General features: G+C 34.0%; 1 protein-coding gene across 1 annotated transcript in view; it reads right to left on the bottom strand.

The window, feature by feature from the left end:
* LOC111048233 (endophilin-A) overlaps nucleotides 1–21487 on the bottom strand; it is a 211616-nt gene that overhangs the window by 162836 nt on the left and 27293 nt on the right. The gene's annotated exons all lie outside the window — the stretch shown is intronic.

Raw genomic sequence — 21487 nt, 5'->3', positions numbered from 1 at the left:
CCAATTTTATAAACAGGTTGAGCTACCAAGATTACCTTACTAATAACATAATGTTAATTATAATATGGATATATATTGTTGATATTAATATAATGAAATTTGTTCTCTCTGTTTATTAGAGTGATATTAAATACTGTGATGAATCTTTTAAATAGATCTCATGAGAAGAGAGAAAATTGTGATTACCTTTTAAAATGAAAGAATTTGCTAAAGGAATAGTTCGCGACCGAGCGATAAAGCTTACTTATCAGTAACTGTATATTAGATAAGAGTACCGTTCTGTACTGAACATTTTCTAGAAAATTATTCAATAAAATTATAATTATTCTGCAAATAAAGCACGAATTATTTATGAATTGCTCATTGAATTTTGAGGTTACACTTTGTTTACTATCGATCAGATGTTTTTAAAACAGTTCGAACGCAGCTGACTGATTCAAAGTATTGTCAAATGTCATGCTGGCTTCACGCAAGGTATAATATCATTTCTAAAAATTATAAAAACTATCAATGAAGGACCAAGAATTTCGAATAAAAAATAAAAATGTATGTATTATCGTTGAAATTATTTATTATTTAAGAAATTATATTTTATGTCAAGTCTTATTGTAACTAACTAGGTCATAGCATGAAATTATATTATTGGTAAAAACTGCAGAAATTAATTATAACAATCTCAGACATAATAAAAATTGTATAAGAATATTAATTTATTAATTATTACTTCAACTGAACCACATGGTAATTAAATCTCTTTGGCAAGCCTAAGCCAATCATAGTGCATAGAAATAGCACCAAAAAGGTGATCGTTTGAAAGCAACACATGTTAATCTACTATCAGACAACAAACCTGCCTTATCATATACGCTAGCACACATAAATTGTATGAGAGGAACTATGTCTAGAAAATTAAGCAGTTTTAAGAATTACATAAATTGAATTATTATTGTAATTAAAGGAATTATATTCTACTGCCTGCCACTGACATCACGTCTACGTCACAATCGTTCTACCAATGGCAAATTTTTCATGCAAATTATTACATCGAGATTCTCAGAAGAAAGGTCTAGCCAAGAAGCTTAGAGAAAAAGACAGCACTTCCCTTTTGAAATCCTCACCGTTCAGATCTCTTTATAGTTACCAAGACCTATTCGTAAAAAATTCTTGTTCGATTTTATATGTTTTATTTGTGAGCCAATATTTTAGGCCAATCTATTTGTTATTTGTAAATTTATTTTCATCAATCGATAAATTTAAAAGTTTAAAGTTAAATCATCCCTTAATTAATTTGGTGAAGGAAATATTAAATTAAAGTTCCCCACGTGCTGAAACCGAAGCCTGGACCCGCTGCCGATCAAACGATTTTTGATCTAAAGAAGAAAACCACGACCGCCAAGGAATTTCACGTGAGTTATAAGTTTAAAGGGGCCCCAATCTACGCTTCGAAAATATTTCAGTGCAGAAAAACATAAAATTTTCTTCGTCAAATTATTGGCCACGCCGACAAGCGCTTTTAGCATTTAAGAGCCTAGAATTTATTCATATAGAATTTCTAAGAATTTGTAGTTGATTAGCTATCCTCCGCTGCCAGAACCACGACCCCGAGCATTTTAAAAATATTTTTTATAATTCATTTTTCACTATTTTTTCAAAACTGTTAAACTTTATCAATTGTAAAATTCTGTCGAATCACGCATGGTGTCATGCAAGCACAAGAACATTTTTAACTCTTTTTGTCAATGCTAAATTATTATCAATCTGTAAATCAAATTCTGAATCTGCACTGTATGATCATATATTTTATTATAATATATTCCAGTTTTGTTAATTCGTTTTCTGAGTTCGATTATTTCTTAAGCCTGTCAATTATTGTGTCTGATACGTTCTATATCATCAAGAACCGATCGAATACGATCATTGGAATAATTGAATTAAGCTGGATATTGGAACAGGTCTAAGTGGATGTAGTGAGTGGGGTCAGATCGAGATATTTATTCTTTGTCCTTACCTGCTCATATATCAGCTTTTATCTGTTACCAACCTCGACTTAGGAGCGAACACATCAATTGTACAGCAGATGCAGCCAGAGATCATATAAATTCCTACAATAGAGCTTAAAACCCGACAAGACTCTGTTCTCGAAGTATATTCTGAACGATATTTGGTCCAAATACCGTATTTTAATCCTTCAGAACTTATTAGAGACGCAGTCCCGTAAATTATCTACATCGGGATTTTTGCTCGACCTGTATGATTTTGTATGCTCATTCTTCACAGGTAATAATTTTAAGGTATCCGTATTCAGTGTTTAGCGTCCGCTACACTACTTATAAAAATTTCATCATTATACAATCTGTCATTAGAAGAATCAAGGGTGAGCGAGCGTTTAGGCCTCCCGCGATTCCGACAATTGTATTGAATCTTGTAGTGAGTCAATCAGTCTGGTGTACACTCAGCGTCCACACACGCAATTGCAAAATTTATAGCCTCTACACCATTGATTCAGTACAAGATTCACCCTACATGTGTGAAGCCGTTAAAAAACGCTTTACATGATTTGCCGGCCCAACGTGAGGCATTTGGATACAGCACTACATGATTTGGCAAATCTCTCTACGTATGTGAGGCGAGTAAAATACCGCTCCACAATACTCATCATGGACCATGCTCGAATTTGATTCAACTAAATTAACATATTTATTTTTCTTGAAAGGTTTACTTAGTAAAGAAATAATAGTAAGTGATTCATCATTATTATCGAGGATTCAATTCTTCGATTTTCAAGAAGAAAAAGAATTTTGAAAATAAAAACCAACCAACTGAGTGATTCAAATTTAACATCATACAGATGTTTCGATGCATGAGACAAGCAACAGAGCAAAATGCAAATAATAAAAAACAAATCGAAGCCTCTCAAGTATAGTATTTCTCTCTCTCTCTCTCTCCACACTTGACTCATCTCCCCTCCATCATGTTTCTTCTTTTTCACTTCTTCTCCTAGTTCTTCTTTTTTTACTTCGTTTTCGTCTTCTATTTAATCATCATCATCATCATGATCATCATCATCTTATTCTTCTTCTTCTTCTTCTTCTTCTTCTTCTTCTTCTTCGTCTACAACACCTGACACCACTTGCAATGCTATTCACTAAACAACTGTTGATAAGCTGCTTAACATGAAATCAATACTTCCAATCCATACTCTTGTCTTAGCACATTATTGCATCATTCAAACTCAAATTTTCGATGAAAACCATTACAACAGTTCATACAGTCTAATAATCACCCGTCTTAAGCTACGTTTACATCAAAGTTATTAACAAAATGTTTATTTTTCCGTCCTTATAGATTCTATTAGATTGAACGAAGCTTGACAAACACATATGTTCATCATGTGTATGATAAGTTATATTCAATCTAATAGAATCTATAAGAACGGAGAAATAGACATTTTGTTAATAACTTTGATGTAAACGCAGCTTAAAGAAAATAAGTTTATTAAATTCAGTGATTAATATCGGGGCACCAAGCTTCGCTCGTTATTTAGTTATTGACTTTTGATGAACCGAACACAATTCTTTGAATGATTAGGAAAGTACTAACAGGCACAGCCAAAAACTGTTTTTTTCCCGAGTTTTGATTTATACACTATAAATAGTCCATAAAGTAGGTTATGTTCCATACACTTGAATTCAGGTTCAATTTTCTGTTCAAACATTTGAAAACAAAAACATTATAATTTAGATTATATACAAACCGAATTGAATAACAAAATAACACTCACTAATCACTTGAAATTTTCAAATAATGATCAACTTTGAACATTATGATATACTCTAGTTTGGGAGGATTATCATGTCATGTCAACGAATCAGATTTTGTTGATCAAGTCGATTAAATTGTCTAGCTCGATAAAATTTCTCGCTGATTGATTATGATTACACACCTGGAAATAATTCTGTCTCTCCCCCACACAGGCACACGCATCTTCTGTTATCGAGAGACGACAAAATTATGATCTGTTTTCCAAGGATGAATTATCCTTTCAATGTCGTTCAGCGAGTTTTCCCAAGAGTGAGACCTAGTGCAATCAAATTTTTATATCATAAACCTACTATGTTCCAAATTTCGTGTTCCAAATCGAAAGAGCCGTTTTCGAGATCCGTTGAACATAAATAAAAAGATATAAATATACAGAAATTTCTCGCTTAATATAATAGGATTCCGTCACACGAGTAAAACAATAATATTGATGCCTCAACTAAATCAACTTCAGTTGATGATAATTTTTCAATTAATTATTCAAATTATTGTTTTATTTTTCAGTGTTGTCGACAACAATAGCAACCTTTATTAGTCTGTAACTAGCAGGTAGCCCGTGCTCCGCAAGGGTCTAATACTCTAATCAACAACTTGACAAACTGAAAACTTGACCAACTGAAATTTTGAAGAATTTAAAATAGGCCTATAACCATCCTCGGTGAATCAAGTATCTATATGCAAAATTTCGAGTTAATCAGTCCAGTAGTTCAGACGTGATGATGCGTCATTCATGAATTTTCAATCCCGTACGTGTATAAACCATTTTTTCCTTTATAATATTATAGACTAGCAGGTAACCCGAGCTCCGCAAAGGTCTGATCAAAAACTTGTCTAAATTAAAACGTAAACAATAAGCTAATTATCGATGAACTGTAATACAGGATGAAATGAATGTCACCCGCGAATTCTTTTCTGAGCAAAAAGCATTGATTGGTGACGTCATTATTGTGACGTCACAATAACTACGTCAGTTTACCCGGACATGCAACCAACTGGGAGAAATCAGGTGTCCTCCATTCATCCGAATGTACCGTACAGCTCCTTACTTCGTTGTCCTTGCCGATCTCAACAATTCTGAAAGGTTCCCAGTTGTTTGAACGAGAAAACTTGGGAAAAACAAAACAACACTCAAGGGATCTGTTTCCACACAGATAGATAGTACAAGCTATAAAAGATAGTATCATAGTATTACTATGGATAGTATAGAGTAAGTGCGTGTGTGAGAGAGACCGACAGAGAGAGAAAGTGAGAGAGAGAGCCTGAGAGAAAGTAAAGATGCACCTTCATTCTCAATGACCTTGCGTCCACTAACTTACTGACACAATTATTTCTATGCATTTTCTATCCGTATATTATTGTATACTGAATTACTGGTTAGCCAGTTAGTGTCTAGGACTCACAATTTTTACTTCATTTATTGTATAAAGCACTATAATTATAATATATAGTATAGAATATATAATTTATTATGAAATTGGAGAAAAAACAAGGCTGAGCCTGTACTATTTCTCTCCAAAAATTTTGATAGAATGTTAATGTTGTCCAAAAGTTAAGGACACTGCTTCGTCACTTGATTTTCGGTCCAGGAAAGTGAGAGAGTATGTTATATGAACATTTTGAATTTTGAAGGTTGATGTTATACTCTAAAATGAATCACAGAATGTATCACAATAAATTAAAAACTTTGAAAATATTGCACTTATTTGAAAAATTTGAATACAAAATCAAAAACCTATTCACTATTAGTTATTTACAGCTGTTTCCATAATAATTCTCACAAACACTGTATAATTGCAAGTTGCGGATTTCACAGTTCATGAGCGAGCTCTTCAACCTAGGGGGTCGCTAGTAATATATTAAATCATAATATTGTGAATAAATATTCTACCAGTTCATTATATTTCTACATAGTCTCCAAACAAGTTGGCAACGGTGTAGAGGTAGGGAAGGATGTAGTTATCTGCTTTGTGTAATGACAGACAATGAAAGCAAACCTCAATACAGTGCAGTATTATCGCGATGTTTTGTTTTTGAGGGCCTTATCGATTGTGGAGTGCACTCATTCTAAGGGAATCTGGCTTCAGTTTGTGTGGGTGTAGCCTATCTATTCCGATGCTCTCTCCTCCAGACTCCAGTTCTGAATGAGGACATACACCAATTCCGCCCGCGGTCAAATGGACCTGATACATGGCTCCTATACACACGTACACTATGTACGTTGTCACGTCACCATTGCTAGGCACATTATTTGTCCCGTTCTCACTCCGTCACTCAAATGATAAAGATATGTATTTATACTCTCCAATAACCACCTGAGTTATAACGAACATTACTCGACTCTAAGGGCCGAGTTCCGATCTCGGGATTTAGGTAGTCCAAGTTCTAGACTTTAAGGCAGTGCAAAGGCTAAAAATAAACTTTCTACTGGTGATATTTTTCCAAGTTTTTCGATTTGTATATCATCAAGCTATCAAAATGAAAAAGTTTTCTCAGGAAAACATTTTTTTCTGATCATTACTTTTTGAGATATGAGTGCCTAAAGTTTGAATTTTTGGGACAGAACATTTCAAATTCGGTAGGATATAAATCCATGAGATTTAAAAGATGGATTCTTCATGGTATTGTTGATCTAGTAAAACAAAAATTTTCTGAAAATATCAATTTTTGAAAAAGTTATTCAATTTACCAAAAATAACTCAACTAAAAGTTATTTTTAGTAAATAGAATAACTATCTTTGCAACATTTAAAATATATTTTTAAATCATTTTTGTTTTACTAGATACCATGAAGAATCGAATCACATGGATTTATCTCTTATGGAATTTGAAATGTTCTGTCCCAAAAATTCAAACTTTAGGCGCTCATATCTCAAAAAGTAATGATCAGAAAAAAATGTTTCCCTAAGAAAACTTATTCATTTTTATAGCTTGATGATCGAAAAACTTTTATTTTTAAAACTGATTTTAAAACTTTTCATTTTTAAATCGAAAAACTTTGAAAAATATCACGAGTAAAAAGTTCATTTTTAGCCTTTGCACAGCCTAATAGCTACATTCAGAAAATTGGCTTTCCGAAACGGGGCGTAGTCGTAGTCCACGTTTAAATTAAATTTCGAAAAACTAGAGAAAAATTGAAAACAAAATAAAATAAAGAGAAATTAGTGTAAAGTTTCAGCTATTTTGAATTATTTAGGAATGTTTCATTTCGTCAAGGAAAAACTTTTTGAATGATAGAAATGAGAAAATCCTATTATATTAAGCGAGCAATTTCTTTATATATCTGGTTATTTTTATATCTGGCTATTTTTATATCCGGTAAGGCCTATTTATGTTTTACGGATCTCGAAAACTGCTCTAACGATTTTCACGAAATTTGGAACATAGTAGGTTTATGAAAAAAAGATTCGATTGCACTAGGTCTCATTCTTTGGAAAACTCGCTGAACGACATTAAAAGGATAATTCATCTTTGGAAAACAGATGATAATTTCGTTGTCTCTCGATAACAGAAGATAAGTGTGCCTGTGTGGGAGAGAGACAGAATTATTTCCAGCTGTGTAATCATAATCAATCAGCGAGAAATTTTATCTAGCTAGACAATTTAATCGATTTGATCAACATAATCTGATTTGTTGACATGACATGATAATCCTCCTAAACAAGAGTATATCATAATTTTCAAAATTGATCATTATTTGACAATTTCAAGTGATTAGTGAGTGTTATTTTGTTATTCAATTTGGTTTGTATATAATCTAAATTTTAATTTTTTTGTTTTTAAATGTTTGAACAGAAAATTGAACCTGAATTCAAGTGTATGGAACATAACCTACTTTCTGGACTATTTATAGTGTATAAATCACAATTCGGGAAAAAACAGTTTTGGGCTGTGCCTGTTAGTACTTCCCAAATAATTTTAAAGAATTGTGTTCGGTTTATCAAAAGTCAATAGATGAATAACGAGCGAAGCTCGGTGCCCCGATATTAAAGATTATCATAAAAACTACAACAACTATGCCCCGTTTCGGAAAGCCAATTTTCTCACTCCAGCTGTTTAAAGTTTAGAATTTAGCTAAATCTCGAGCTCGGAAACCGGCTCTAAAAGAATTCGGATCCGAGTCTCGACATGTTCTAGAGATCTTCATTGTTTAGGGGGTGATTACACAGTCATATATGTAAATACTATGCGGCAGGCTCGCTTTGCACGCCTTATCTAAAATGTAATCGTCAATCATTTGATTGTATTATTGGGAATAAAAGCATTAGAGACTATAGCGTAATATATGAATTTGTCACGGAACATTTTGAATTATGAATGGTATACAGATTGAGCCACAGGATCTGTAGAACTCAAAGATTCAACATAACTATCTATGGTAAAAGAGTTACGAAATTCTATATCTTTCATCCTCATTGTCTCAGTCATTGAAACAAATTTCTTTTGAAATGTAAAATGACTTTAAAATTAAACTTTAAAAATTAAAATTAAAAAAAAAAAAAATTAAACTTTAAATGACTTTTAAGTCATTTAAACAGATATCTTTCATCCTCATTATCTCAGTCATTGAAAAAAATTCGGAAATCAAAAGTCAAAACATTAGAATGAATGATTGAGACGAAGTGATTGCCAGAACCAATTTGACAGTGATCATTCATTCATGTTGTATTTCAATGAATGATCAAAGTCACATTGGTTCTAGCCCAACCTTTTACTGGTAGTTCTGTGAACAGTAGACGTCAAGCAGTTTTCTCATCCACAAGTATCTGATGTCACCTGTTCTAGTTGATTCAGTTGAATCACAATTCACAGTTGAATCATAATTTACTCTTGAAAACTGTTATTTGTTTTCTCCAGGATCAAAAACTCACTTATGTTAATAAACTCAGTTCACTTTTGAATTTTTAGCCCATATGATAATTTATCCAGTTCCGTGATAATCTTTCCATCTGATGAAAATATTTCTCAAATATTTTTTTTTTCAATCAATAATATTATAATTTCTTCAGCATTATTTAGTTCATTTAATAATTTTTTATTTCATTTTCAATCACCTATTAATTTTTTGTTTTTCAGATGTAAGAATATTGATACTGATGGGCACGCATCATAAAAATATTGAAACCCTACCTTATAGAAAATATTGGTGACCGAGCTTCGTTCTGGAGTACAAAATCATAAAAAATTTATTAAGAAAGAAGAAATTATAATAACATTCATAAAGAAATGTTCCATCTAATAACAGTAAATTGATATTAATTCCCAGAGGAATGCAAACATTTCCCTCACAAAGGCCCAGTTGCACAAAAGCCGGTTAAATTTTAAACCTGATTAACTTCACGTGAACAAAATCAGAGAAGACCATTTCAAAAAGATTGATCTACTGGAATTTATCAGGATTGAAAATAACCCGGCTTTTTTGCAACCGGCACTAAGTACCTGATTAAATGATTACAAAAGTTCAACAGCTGAGTCATAATTTTGACACAGTCCCACACACATGAACTCGTTCACTCACTTCCATCACCAACAGACGACGAAATAATTATTATCAGATGTTTTTCCAAGGATGAATAATAATTATTCTTTTAATGTCCTTCAGCGAGTTTTCTCAGGGATGAGACCTAGTGCAATCGAATCTTTATATTATAAACCTACTTTGTTCTGAGTTTCGTGAGAATCGTTAGAGCTGTTTTCGAGATCCGGTGAAATACAAACATATAAACATCCAAGCATCTAAACATCCAAACATCTAAACATCTGAACATATAAACAGAAGTTGCTCGTTCAATAGTATAGGATAGACACGGCCAGACATATGAGTGATGCATGCAATGATTAATCTACTTGTCAGCTGATTGATTAGGAATAATTCTATAGTCTGATTGATCCTATCTTCAAAGTAGATGATATATATAGTGATATCAGAGTATGGAGGAATTTTTTTTCCTTTTCATATTATCTTTAAAATGCAAAATTTAAAAAAACCTTGTGTATACATCGACGCGCAGTTGAAAAAGGAATATTCCTGCCAAATCTCATCGAATTCTATCAACGCGTTTGGCCGTAATCGCGTTACATACAGACGGACAAAAGAAAATCCGAGTTAAAAGATGAGAAAATCCTCACTAAGTTCGGTCAATTATCAATTGGAATGAAATTATAGGGTAGAAATCTGTATCTCATTAACTAGACTAATTATGTTGTCATAACACAGTAGTGTTTTGCTTGCAGCTTCCTTAGGATACTATAGTGAATTTGAATTTCGCTCCTCAAGTCGGGGAACGTAATATCGGCTGATAGTGAGATCGATATGACGTCACTGACGTTCACTTTGTTACGTTAAATATGTGAGTGGCCATACACATTCTGACCGCGGGAGTGAATTTGAATTTCGCTCCTCAAGTCGGGGAACATAATATCGGCTGCTGGTGAGATCGATATGACGTCACTGACGTTCACTTTGATACGTTCAATATGCGTGTGGCTATAGACATTTTGACGGCGGGGCGGAATCAGTAGATTCCCCTGAAGGGCTGGCGTTGAGCGGCTTAGTACAAGAGCGGAGCAAGAGAGAGAGGGCGATGGCGTAATAATGAAGAATGAGGAAGACAGTACGCATAGCTTATGCTTTCATTTCGGAGAAATTTTCTGCTGGTTCAGTCATTACACAGGATCAAAAGATTGGCATCCCCTTTTACTCCTCCTCCTCCTCCTCCTTATTCTTCTTCACCTTCTTTTCCTATCTTCTTCTTCCCATCATTCTTATTCGTTTTTTTCTTCTTCTACCTTCTTCTTCTCTCGTTGTCCTCTTCTACTTCTTCTTCTTCTTCTTATACATCCCCTCATTCTTATCCTTTTTCTACTGCTTCTTCTTCTTCTTCTCCTCCTCCTTCTCCTTCGACATTCTTCTTCTTCTTCTTCATCCCCTCATTCTTCTTCTTTTTCTTCTTCTGCTTCTTCTCCTCCTCCTTCTTCTTTTCTCGTCGTCCTCCTCTTCTTCTTCTCTTTTTTCTTCTTCTCCTTTCTTCCCCTTCTTCTTCTTCTTCTTCTTCTTCTTCATCCCCTCATTTTTCTTCTTCTTCGTAATTCTTCTTCTCCTCCTCCTCCTATTCCTTCTCATTTTCCTTGGATCATCATCTGGTGAACCTTTTTCGTTTACTATCTTTGTCAGAAATTACACTAATATACGCGGAAAACTTCATTCTTTTCTAGATCAGCACCTTTGCCGAATCGTTTGTAGGCTATAAAGAAATATAATTAACTAACAGAATATATTATCTCAATGATAAACATGTATTATCGAATCCTAGAAATATATTCTTTTATGAATAACATGATATTATCTTCAAGAAAGAATTGATCACTATTAGAAAAATCAACGATTAATGATAGCATTATCAATCTATCTATATATAAAAGCGAAATGCAACTCAATCACTGACTGACTGCATAATTGAAATTAATCGGTGATTGAATCGAGCGAGGAAGTACTTTGACTTTCTGATGGAATGAAGCATGCTCAAATGAAAAATGCAGGCGAGCGAAGCGAGCCCGCTGATCTCATCTTTGGACGATCCAGTCGGTGGTCCAGGGGGCGGAGCCCCCTGGCTAGACGGATATGGCGAGCGAAGCGAGTACAAATATATACTAGCGGCAATATATCGACTAGTGTCGATCAGATCGAATGGTAATTTGTTATTTTATAATAAAAAGATATCAAAACTATGATGTTATTTTACGAAAAGAAACTGCGTAGCCCTGAATATATACGTTTTCAGGAAATCAGATATATATTATATCAGATATACCGGCATGACTAAAGTCCAGTTGCACAAAAGCCATTTAAATCGTAAATGGTTGAATTTCAGGATAGCCAATCGAGATAATAGCTTCTCTGATTGGTTATCGTGACATTTAATTGGCATTAAAAGTGAACAGACTGTGCAACCGGTTGTAACTCTGTCATCCTATCATTTCAACTGACTTTATAACGTGAATCTAAGTCTAGTTATTTATTTTCATTCATTTATTGTATAAAACACTATAATCATAATACAATTATGACATTGGAGGAAAAACTAGGCTGAGCCTGTACTATTTCTCTCCAAAAATTTCGATTAAATGATGTCCAAAAGTTAAGGTTTTGTACTCTAATCACACCCTGTTTCGCCACTCGATTTTCGGTCCAGGAATAATGATTTGAAAATTTTGAATTTTGAAGGTTGATGTTATACTCTAAATGAATAACAGAGTGTATCACAATAAAGTAATAGAAACTCAAGAAATATTGTACTTATTTGAAAAATTTGAATACAAAATCAAAAACTACTCACTATGATAATCTTAGTTATCTGATAATCCATCATTTTCAGTCAAGCCTCCGGTCGTAACTGATTATTTATTTATATATTGATAGATACAATATAATTCTCAACTATGAATGATTGGGGGAGGAACAACAGGCTTGAAGCCCAAAACTGTTCCTTTCCCAAATTTAGATAGAATTTGTCCAAAAATAGGTTATGTTTATCACTTCATAAATTTTGAACAATTTTGAGTCAAAAATATATAAAGCTTAGATAAGTTGAAAACCAAATTGAATAAAAATATTTCACCATGGAGGTTAAGGCTGGTTTACACAACGCCAATTGGCGATGTGTAAACTAGCCTTTACTGTATAGAGAAGATTTCCAGAGCGACAACACATCAACCAATCAGAACGGGTCTATTAACTGGTTGCTAGGAAACAAAATCAATCTTAGTTACGCTTCACTCATAATCTACCCTTGGACCAAAACAAGGATTAAGTTCTTGATGGAAACACTTAATAATTGCTGGAAATTAGTTACATATCTCACGCTAATTGAGAAGGTACGATTGTATATCTCTAATTATAAATTTTCGTATGAATTTTCCAATTATTCCACATGCACATAATTTATCCTCCTCATTTAATTTCGACCCTGTTGAATACGGCTCCAAGCTCAAATAAATGAAATAATTCAGTTTGGTTATTCCATTCGTTTCCACAAACAAATATCAATTGCGAACGATATGATGATACTGTATTCGATTAATTGAATTATATCAAAATTCACAAATTCTTGAGAGACCAAGCTCCCGCAAGAGAGAAGAGAATTCACTCCAATAATCCTATTTGTGCACATTTTCCTCCTACACGGAGTGTGTAGTACCTATTCAGTTGAACCAGCTCAACAAATTTTCCTGGTATTTGAGATTGAATAGCAGCAAATATGTATGTTGGATGTTTTCATGCAGTATGCACCAATTATACCCTACCAACTTCAATTAGTTCAGTATTTTATGGTGTGGAAGAGGAATTTCAGCTATTTATTATGGAATTCCTAAAGCAAGCTTCAAAAAAATTCCAACAATGAACGTTTATGTATTCAAACTTCGCTATTTTTTATTATCTCTTTTCTGTATAGGGCTACTTGAAATATAAATAGAAAAAGTAAAAATCTCAGTAACCTTTTTGAATTACTTTATCACAACATGTTTCAACATTGATTTCATGTTTCACTTGAAAATGGCATCAATGTTGAAACATGTTGTGATAAGTAATTGAAAAAGGGTACTGAGATTTTTATTTTTTTCTACTTCGCCATTTTATATGTAGTCCAGTCAGTATATACATTGGTACTTGCAATTTATATTGTAGTTCTGATTTTTTAATATATTATTTGGATACAAAAGAGAAGCCCAGAACCAATTTCCTTGTGCTAGATACAGGATGGCCCAAAAACCTCGTATTTTCGGTTCATTTTCCAGTTTTCAGCTATTTCTGCCAAATCCAGTAATCGGACAGGTTTTGATCCACTTTTTTACTTTCCTTGCCCTACTACCATAGGTAAGGGAAGTATTGCTTTCCAAAAAAATTAAGGTACCCCAATTTCAAGTTTTCTATACTTTTCAAGGACCCCTGAGTCCAAAAACATGATTTTTGGGTGTTGGTCTGTGTGTGTGTGTATGTGTGTATGTCTGTGAACACGAAAACTCCATTCCTAATTAACCGATTGACTTGAAATTTCAAACTTGAGGTCCTTATACCATGAGGACCCGACAATAAGAAATTCAATGAAATTCAATTCAAGATGGCGGAAAAAATGGGGGATAATTACTAAAAAAACATGTTTTTCACGGTTTTCTCGAAAACGGCTCTAACGATTTTCTTCAAATTTATACCATGGATAGCTATTAATAAGCCCTATCAACTGACATGAGTCTCATTTTTGGGAAAAATTGCAGGAGCTCTGTAATATTCTTGAGAAAAATGGCGGATAATTACTAAAAAAAAACATGTTTTTCACGGTTTTCTCCAAAACGGCTCCATAAGCCCTATCAACTGACATGAGTCTCATTTCTGGGAAAATTGCAGGAGCTCCGTAATATTCTTGAGAAAAATGGCGGATAATTACTGAAAAATCATGTTTTTCACGATTTTCTAAAAAATGACTTGACTGATCTATTTCAAATTCATACCCTGTATAGTTATTTATCAGCTCTATCAACTGACACGAGGCTTTTTCTTTGGAACCTAATGGGGTCCAACCCATCCTTGAGAAATGGACTTTGTAAACTCCTTCTCGTGCATGAGGTAGGTAGGTAGAGCAGTTTATAAAAAGAATACATAGTCAAGATATTTCATCTGTAGAACAGCTGTTTTGACGACTTTAAAAAAATGACGACTGAAAAAAAATCATCGAATTTCACAATTTACACAAAGGAAAAAGTACTCAGAAAACAATTATATACACACATATTATACAGAAGTCAGATCGTAGTTTCAAACACGGTATTTAGATGAAAACGGTAGGGGTCATGAAATGTGTGCGCAGTGGCCAGCCAGCTACATTGCGTCATCGCCACCAACCGAGGTTTTAAACACCTATTGGCAATTTATGAAACTTATTTGTTTAAAACAGATGATTGGATATAAAATAACGTCAGCAACACTGGAAATTTAGCACGAACATGCGCGTGACACCTACCGTCTTCTTCTATTTACCGCCGTTAGATGCACTTCATTTCAGTATTTCCTAGTGCAGAGGCGCTCATAAGGACACCTCAAGGATCAAAATTTCAAACACATAACTTTTGACACAATGCACAGATTTCATCGTACCACACTTCATTCTTCTCGGCTCGTGAAGGCGGTCCAAAATCATGCTTCATAAGTCAAATTCGGTCGAAAAATGGAAAATTTATTGTTGAGTGTACTCAAGCCTATAATACACAAAAAATGGCCAATTTCTATATTAAATCTTTTTTTATAATCTAGAAAAAAGGTTAGAGAAAATTTTTCTGTCCGATTAATGGATTTGGCAGAAATAGCTGAAAACTGGAAAATGTACCGAAAAAACGAGGTTTTTGGGCCACTCTGTATCTAGCACAAGGAAATTTTGCACGAAGAAATTGGTTCTGGACTTCTCTCATATATTCACATAATGTATTGAAAAATATGCTGAAAACTACAATATAAATTGCAAGCACACCCCCTTTTTTATGTCTATATTGACTGGACTAATTTGGATTCAACTCAATATCATAATCATCACCATCAACAGAGAAAAATAGAAAATCTAAATGAAAAACTATTAAAATCTATAGAAAATAAAAACTATAGAAAATCTAAGGGCCGGTTTCTGAGTTCGGAATTTGCTAAGTTCTAGACTTTAAACAGCTGGAGTTAGAAAATTGGCTTTCCGAAACGGGGCGTAGTCGTAGTCATTGTCAAAGTCAAGTTTGAATTAAATTTCAAAAAACTAGAAAATTAAACACAAAATAAAATAAAGAGAAAATAGTGTAAAGTTTCAGATATTTTGAATTATTTAGAAATGTTTTATTTCGTCAAGGAAAAACGTTTCCAATTATAGAAATGAGAAAATAAAAACTGCGACTACGCCCCGTTTTGGAATTTTCTGACTTCAGTTGTTTAAAGTCTAGAACTTAGCTAAATCCCGAGCTCGGAAACCGGCCCTAAATGAAAAAATATTGCCGCGTTCCGCCGTAAATGCAGAATATATAAACATTAACACCGTCGACTTGAATCTTAGACCTCACTTCGCTCGGTCAATAATTGTTTGAAATTGGAACATTCATTTTGAATCATTCTGTATCATGATATGATGGCGAGGAAAGAGAAGATAAAGTAGAAAAACAAGAAGGGAACTGAATAGAAATAAAATAGCTGTGGAGAAGCAAGGAGAAACATAGTTTTCCATTCAAGGTGAACATGATCAGGCAATGTTGTTGTATCCGCAACGCAATGGATACATTTTTCACATCATTATAAACAAATCAATTTTTTCTCAATTTCTTCTACATTGTTCGCGGTCTTCCACAACAATCACGGTCGAAACAACTAAAATTGACATCACCAATCACTAATTTCTAAGAAAAGACTACCATAATTGACCGAGCGAAGTGAGGTCTAAGATTCAAGTCGACGGTTTGGCATTTCTCTTAATGTTTACATGTTGCGCATTTACGGCGAAACGCGGTAATAGATTTTCATGAAATTTGACAGGTATGTTCCTTTTTAAATTTACGCGTTGACGTATATACAAAATTTTTTGTAAATTTTGCATTTCAAGAATAATATGAAAGGAAAAAGGAGCCTCCTTCATACGCAAATATTAGAGTAAAAATCAGACTAAAGAATTAATTATTCATCATAAATCAGCTGTTCAGTGGACTATAATACTAGCTGTTCAAAAACACCGAACATCTTCAAAATGTATTTTTCCATCAACGTTGTAGACAGTTGCAGCCATACCTGATAACAGTGCTCACACTCTACCGGGACGACACGTCACGGTACAATAGGACAGAAAGTTCTATGTTTATTTAGGATTTTTTCTACACATTTTAAATTGATAAATTATTTATTAATTTTTGAGAAAACATAACAGGTCAATGTAACTTACTGAGCGCGAGGTCTACTGTTCACATAACTACTAGTAATAAGTGACTAATATAGTGAATGAATAATAATAAAAATAGTACTGTAATTGACTTAACAAAGTGAGGTCTATGTTTTAACTCTGATTTTCTTTTGTCTGTAGGCTATGTATGTTAACGCATTTACGGCCAAACGCGTTGATAGAATTGTATGCGATTTGGCAGGAATATTCCTTTTCTAACTGCGCATCGATATTTATACACAAGGTTTTTTGAAATTTTGCATTTTAAGGATAATATGAAAGGAAAAAGAGTTTTCTTCATACTCTGATATTACTATATATATAGTCTACACTGAAGATAGGATTAATCAGATATAGAACAACTCATAATCAATCAGCTGACTAGTGGATTATTCATTGCATTCATTACACAGAAGTCTGGAGAGGCCGGTAAACAGGAGAGACCAGATTCTTGTGGATAAGAAAACTGCGTGAGGTTTACTGTTCACAGAACTACTAGTTACGATGGGTTAACAATATGTCTCAAATACAGGCCCGGCATAAAAACCTGACGATTTTTGAGGGATAATAACTAAAGTGTCTTTCGTACAATAAATTGAATCATATAATATATCAAATTAAAGATCAAGTTTCGTAATTTATAGTGAATTACATAGATTACTCACAAGGTGTTTTATTTGTAGATTATGTCATCAAAATGATTTGCGTTACTTTTCACGCACTCACTTAACCTAATTCTAAAATTTGCCATTGCTCGCTCAATCATCACTTGTGGAATTGCTTCAATTTCGTTGAATGACTTCCTTTAGTTCTGTGGATTATTGGCTGCTCAATAACGGTAACTTTGTTTATTCACAAATCCCGAAAAATGAAAATGTTCCTCATCACTTGAAAGAATAACGGCATCCTGGTGGAAATTTTTGAGAATGATCTCGCAAGTGGCTTTGCAATGTGCCCAATAATTTGTATTAAGTTGTTACACTAACATTACCTTATACAGATGGAATTTTAGGTTGAAATGAATAATTCGTGGTACACTTCGATCAGAAATGGCTAACGCAACATCATGTTTCGCTGCTGAACGTCGTGGAGACCGTGAAACAGCTACTCAGGCGTTTTAGAGGCGTTCTCACGGTTCGTTTTCGTCCTGTTGGTTTCGTTTTTAAAGAGGACAATGTATTCCTGGAATTCTTTACCCACGACAAGATCGTATTCCTACTGGGAACAGGTGTCGATTTAAATTATTGAATGTCTGCGACATGAACCCTGTGTTAAAATAACTGAGTCATTATTGTTAAAATAAGCTTTAATCACAATCGCTTGATGTTCACTTGACCACGACATACTGGCTACTGAAATGGCAATAATAGACCTGTCGATGTACAACATTCCCGCTTTTTCAATGACAGTGGTTCAAACATAACAATTATTACAAAATCGTCAGATTAATATGCCGGTCCCTCGCAAAGAAATCGCAAAGCAGCCAGCACACAGGGACAATAGTAGCTTCCACTATAGTCAACCGAACGAAAATAGTCCGATGGAAATTGGTACCTTCTAAAGGTACTTGCTTATGAAGCTACTATGGAAAGATACTCTACGTTTCTCATGTACATTGAAGCTCCTTGTGTATCTTTTCGGATGCAACACGTTGCTCTTGAGAAGAAACAACGAGCATCTGTTGCTTATGGAAAGATACATTTTCAAAAATGTAAATGTTCGAAGTTTTTGAACGGGTAGTATTATAATAGTCTAGTGGCTCACCGCCGATAGGCAAAGCTGCAGGACCCGGACTGTAATATCATCTTATGTAAATTATTACCCAACTGCATTACAGTACAGTGGTACAAAACAGTGGCTGGCAAGCGATAAAGTAATACTGTAACTGGGGCAATATTGAAGAGAAAATTTGCAAGAGAGAGTACACATACAGCATCCGAGAGTAAAGAGAGTTATGTGACGTTGGAACCATGACCAACGTAGGCTACATAAGATGGAATGGAGTCTAGCCAGACTGGAGACAAAATTGCTAGAATATGTCAGCTGAAACTTTGCCAATACCGCAACTGTACGCAAAAACGAAGGAGAGAGAGAGAGGCCCGATAGAGAAAAGAAAAAGAGTAAAAGTCACAGCATCTGTGTACATCCAGACAAAATCAATAGATAAGTGTGTCAACTCCACTCACAGTTCTGCTGCCACATGAGTACACATCAGTAACAATTTCTCGAGTGCTACATTAAAAAAATTACTTGCCGTTATGAAAATTGATCCCCTGACGATAGTGTTCACGCGCATCTCAAAGTCTACTATTTAAAGATCTGAGCCAGCTGGTGACAGGACAATACACTGGAGACACACGAGGTCTGCTATCTCTTCATAGTGAATGATTTAATAGAATCAACCGTTGCAAACAGTTTGCAATTGCATAATCACATTTTCTCGAATTTCGAGCTTATTTTCAGTTTTAGGTGAAAATGTTACTAAAGATTAATTGTAGATCTTTTCCACATGAAATGTTTTGTTTAAATTGTATCTGAGGCCTGATAATTGGGAATCTAAAATCAAACTTTGCATAGATGGGCGAAGCTCTTGAAATTTTTACAGATATGGGACTTGTGGCAATTGATAGAGCTTATCAATGACTATTTTAGGTATAAATTTGATCAAAATCGTTGGAGCCGTTTTCGAGAAAATCGTGAAAAACCCTGTTTTTGACAACATTTTTGCCATTTTAGCCGCCATCTTGAATTGCATTTGAACGAAATCGTTCGCGTCGGATCCTTATATTGTAAGGACCTTAAGTTCCAAATTTCAAGTCATTCAGTTAATTGGGAGAAGAGATATCGTGTACACAGACGCACATACACTCATACACACACACACATATACACTCATACGCACACACACACACACACTCATACATACATACATACACACACACACACACACCACACACACACACAACACACACACACACACACACACACACACACACACACACACACACACACACACACACACACACACACACACACACACACACACACACACACACACACACACACATACATACAGACCAATACCCAAAAACCACTTTTTTGGACTCAGGGGACCTTGAAACGTATAGAAATTTACAAATTGGGGTACCTTAATTTTTTTCGGAAAGCAATACTTTCCTTACCTATGGTAATAGGGCGAGGAAAGTATAGAATCGTATTATAACCTGACAAAATCTCATCAAACATCTTTTAACCTGAAGAAAGCCAATCCAATCAAACACTCATCGCCTTCCTCAAGATCACTCAAGGAAGCTAAAAGCTATGAAGTGGAATTATTGCTACAGTGGAAGTTTCTGGAGTGAGCTGTCTGAACATTATGAGGAACTGCATTCGAAAAAAGTCTAGGATTGACGAAGTAGAAGAGTTCAATCAAAATATGATAGAAGCTCTTCGGAATGAGATATATTTCCAAGTTGCGTTTCCACCATTAAAAAAGGAGAAGTAAGAGACTATAGAAGAAACTTTAAATCAAATAATAATAGATGGGAAGAAGCTCTGAGACGGTGAGATATGATTTCATGATTTACAATATTGGGAAGTGATGAGAAATGTCTTATTACTACTACTTCAAAGCTTACAATATTAGAAAGAAGCTCTGGAAAGTTCAATCAAATAGTAATCAACGCTTGTATAAGCTCTTTTGATACAGCTATATCAAGTATAGTTTCAAGAGAGATTTTGATTATAAGTTAGCTCTAGACGTTTGTGATAAACTTTGATTATAACTTGTATACAGCTCTAGAAAATAAATTGAGATACTGCTTATTGAGGTGTGTGTATATACGGTGACAATAATGAAAAAAATCTCTAAGACCGTCTATTTATAATGAGATTTACGCTTCAAAATCAGCATCTGATAAACAGTGGTTTCCTGTCCTTGTTTATCATCAGGCAAAGCTGATAGCTCTATCCTTTTCCAACTCTGACCCGTGGACAAATTGCCAAGAATGTTTGTAGGCTATGTAAAAATTTAAAAAAAAAACTACCCAAATATTTAATCTCAATTATAAAAATGTAGTGTTGGATCATGATGAGATATATTTCTTGAAGGATATAATAATTATAATAATATAATAATTATATAATAATAATTATTATATAAAATATATAATAATAATAATTAAATATATATATAATAATAATAATTAATATATATAATTATATTAATTTTATTATAATAATTATATTTGATAGTTTAAGGGTCCACGTTATAAATGACAGTATTTGATTAGAAATGGTGTTTATATCCTTGTTTATCATTCGACAAAGCAGATAACGCTATCCTTTTCTAGCATCACACCTTTGCCACATCATTTTTTGACAATGTAGAAATATAATCAATTGAAAAATATTTAATCTCAATTATGAGAATTCGTTTATCTTTCATTGGAGAATTTTCTTGGCGGAAAAAATATGATTGTACATTTTGAACAAGAATGAAAAGTTAATATTACATCAGATATCAGTTATCTTCTATGGAAGGCACTGGCAAGGCAGTGAATCGTCAACACAGTTCTTCTATCTTTCTCCACTTCCATTATAACGTGGACCGCACTGTAGCTTTATGGAACGTACTGTATACAGTACGCGTCCCGTAGCGTTGCAGTCATCATGGATGAGATGATACTCTCTCACCAACAATGGAAAGAGCATGTTGGACG

Source organism: Nilaparvata lugens, chromosome 9, assembly GCF_014356525.2.
Source record: "Nilaparvata lugens isolate BPH chromosome 9, ASM1435652v1, whole genome shotgun sequence".
Classification (NCBI taxonomy): domain Eukaryota; kingdom Metazoa; phylum Arthropoda; class Insecta; order Hemiptera; family Delphacidae; genus Nilaparvata; species Nilaparvata lugens.
Note: the sequence above shows the minus strand (reverse complement) of the source record. Positions and strands in the feature narration are given on the sequence as shown.